Source organism: Notothenia rossii, assembly GCF_949606895.1.
Source record: "Notothenia rossii genome assembly, chromosome: 4".
Lineage (NCBI taxonomy): Eukaryota > Metazoa > Chordata > Actinopteri > Perciformes > Nototheniidae > Notothenia > Notothenia rossii.
In genome coordinates, this window is record NC_136902.1 from 71,185,947 (window position 1) to 71,189,568 (window position 3,622).

A 3,622-nucleotide genomic window follows, 5' to 3' on the forward strand; every position below is an offset into this window, starting at 1 on the left:
AACGCGTTACGTATTCTGAATTGACCCATCAGAATCGAGTATTCAACTAAGCCATGTAATAAAATATATTAAAGCATACATAAGTCTCACACTGTCCAATCATACTTACACAGTCTAATAGAACATATTCTAAACTGGAAATGAGGGCTTAATAAATGTGTACTCTGTTTCTGATGCTTTGGAGTACATCTATATAGACTTTATAGTAAGACTTGATGAAATGATTGGCCATCCAAAAAGGCAAACAATATACACACAACAAACATGTCTCAATAAAATTATGAGCATTTTTGTAGTTCCATTAAAAAAAGGGCCTGATGTTAATGATTTGGAAAGGGTAAGGGAATCAGGACCCTGCAGGATTATTATTATTATTATTATTATTTACCAGGGTATGTGTGTCAGATTTCATCGGTAATAGGTAATTCACATAGGTGTTTATCTTACTGCATACCAATTAACATGAAAGGAGAAAATAGAAATTAAGTGAAGAACTATAGAATAAAACAATTTTTAAATGGTTTGGGAACATGCAAAAAAAAAATCTTACACATTTCTTTATTTATTTTCCCAGAATAGCATTGGAACATGAATTTGACTTGATGGTTAGTGTACTGTGGTCTAAAATCCAGAAGGGGGCGCCATGTTAGGTAGATGAAGTTGGCAATTTAAAGAAACAGTTACTGTACATGTAATTTACAAGTGCCCATCCCACATGCTTTTATAAGACACACAACAATGTTGCAGTATTCAAACAAACATTTGTCAGGTATATACCATATACATGCCTTCGGTGCATTTTCTTTATCTCAGCCCACCTAAAATGTAATTTCAGTCTCACCTGAATTATCTACCAGAAGTTATTTTCCCCTTCAGGGAGACTAATAAACCTACTTGTTTCTATAGCTGATGATAATGCACCTTAACTGTTAGCTAAAAGCTGCTTCTTTTCATACTAAATTGTATTTTTGCTCAGAAAATATGTTCACAATTTAGGCTTCTAACATACCACTAATTACTATCCCTAATTCAAAATGTTAGAATTGTTTTATATCATTGAAAGTATATAATTAAATCCAAGAAAAACATTGTCATGTTTAACAATGAGTTTTTTTTGTGACTCAAAGAAGACTCCAGAATGTTAGCCGAGTTAGACTGACCACATCCAAAAGATAAGACTAAGTAATGTGTGTCTATTCTAGTTTCACTAAAGTGTGCAGAGAAAAGTTCCATTGTGGTTTTTGTGTGCACTTCCCCAGTGAGTCAAGGCAGGGACCTTTTGTGAATCGCCGGGATAGAGTTCCCTGTGTGTAATTGGAGACAGTCTCACGGCCACAGTGGTCTCACAATCACTTAAAGAGTGTTCACGTAGCCATTGATCAGACTTTTACTCAACGTGTTTGCAAATATGAATGGAACCACTATGGTCTCCTTTCAGCAGGTCTCATACAGAATCAGGCTTTCATCCTCAGTGTTCCTGCAGGTGGTTAACATTAGCATCACAACAGTTGTTTGTCATAGGGAAAAACATGATGGTCACCCTGTGTATTGGTTACATTTTAACAATATACTAACACAAATTAAAAATCCCATAACAGGCACTTTATTAAGTCTGAATATCATACAAGCTCCAATAAATATATTATTTAGGTACAATAAAAAGCAGTTTATCTATATTCAGATTTAGTATTCTCTGCCACATGGTCATGTCAGCTATCTTCTCAAACCTGTGATTCAGAGCAGAATTTCTCTCTTTTGACCCATTGAATGAACACCTTGCGGTCTCTGAATAAATTCCCCTTCTGACATGCAACAAAAAAGCTCCTTCTACCAACTGTTCTGTTTTTTTATCTCTATGTTGTGGAACCTCAAAAACAAAATCCATAGTGAGAATATTAAATTGGCTTATCTAACATAGCAGTGTATTATTTTTCTTTTCTTTTGCACAATACATTTTTTATAAAGAAAGCAAGAACATGTGGACTTGAATACAAGGCGTGCTTTCTTTTAAAATAAATATAACAACAAACCTACAATCTGCCTCATTTTGAAGCCCCAGAAGAGCTTTTTTTTCTCCACTGCAGGATTTGCATAGAGTGATGTCAAAGGGGCGTGTCAGTCAGGATTAGTTGCTGAGAAGATTGAGTAGTCGCTATGGATACAGCTTTTATAGTTTTCCAATAGTTGGTCCTGTGTGGAGGTAATGCTGAGTAGTTTCCAGTACTTTACTCTGTTATGTTTTGTTTGCGGTCCCATTTTTTCACCTAACAAGTTTGAGGCACTTGGGAAGTAAACTTTATAATGGACTTCATTGGACACTGGATAACATATTCCATTTTATTGATTTTAAATGTTCTGGTAAGTTTGACTGTTAGCTTATATATTGCAGCACACAGGAAAAAGTCAGTTGTTGAATCAACTCTTACAGAGTTTATATCGCTCACTGAAGAGTTAAATTAACACTTTTAAACTAGTTAAACATTTAACACTATACCAGAGCTACTTCTTTAACTCTCAAAACTGAGTTAAAGTAACACTAAGGGATACACAACTATCACTGCTCTGAGTTAAAAGAAAAAGTTAACTATGTCTCAAGTGTTAGTTTGTATTCTGAGAAAGTGTTAACATTATTTTAATTGTAATATATCTTGTCTGTTGACAACTTGTGTTTATCATTTTCATAATTATTTTATTTTAAATGTGTGGAATATGTACAGGTTGTGGAAACAAATCTGTCTCTGGGACAATTAATCATTTGAATGCTTCGACATTTGTTTGTCAATGCATATTTCACTCGCACAAGAAACAAGTTATTTCCTTATTTTGTATGGCTCCTCAGGTGTTAAATACTACATCCTCTCATGACCCTTCATCTGGAAATACAGTGAATGCAAGCAGACAGTTTGCAGACATCATCTCAGGGCAGCAAACACTTCCCTCCTGGTATAACACATCTATTCATGATGTGCCGAAGCATGGGACCAACTCTCATAACAGATGGCAAACACAGGTGGCTTTCACAAAAACGGTTTATTCATTTGAAGTGAAAGAAAACACAGTACCAGGTTAGTAATCAAAGAAGAGATGCCCCCCTTTCCCTTTTGATCAAATACATGATGTTGATTTTCAATTGAGTAGAAAAGGATATTCTTTTAATTCATGTTATTTTACTTATGATTATAAATACTATCATTATTAATATTTAGGATAGTGTAGTTTGTTCTCTTTTGGCCAATGCTGTTACCAATGTTTTATTTGTATTCTACGGTCGCTAGATCACCCAGTGATTGTGCATTATGTGTTGACAGGAACAGTTGTGGGAAAGGTGGGAACAGTGTTTGAGGCTCTCACGCCTATCAAATACTCAGTGCAGGAGGATGACGGGGAGAACCTGTTCCTCCTCAGCCCGTTCTCAGGGGAGTTCCTTTTGTCCCGCAACCTGGATTTTGAAGCACAACGATTCTACATACTCACTGTGGTGGTGCAGCAGGGGGATTCTAAGGTGTCCAGTGTCAGGGTGTACTTCAATGTGCTGGATGTGAATGCCAACCCCCCTGTTTTCAGCCAGGATACCTTTTCTGCGTTACTGCTAGAAGACACAGTGGTTGGAACTTGCTTCCTG

The 3,622-nt window shown here is 36.0% G+C and overlaps 1 protein-coding gene across 1 annotated transcript in view; it reads left to right on the forward strand.

Annotated features, from left to right (window-relative positions):
* LOC307038037 (stromal interaction molecule 1-like) overlaps nucleotides 1–3,622 on the forward strand; it is a 358,279-nt gene that overhangs the window by 215,934 nt on the left and 138,723 nt on the right. The window lies entirely within an intron of this gene.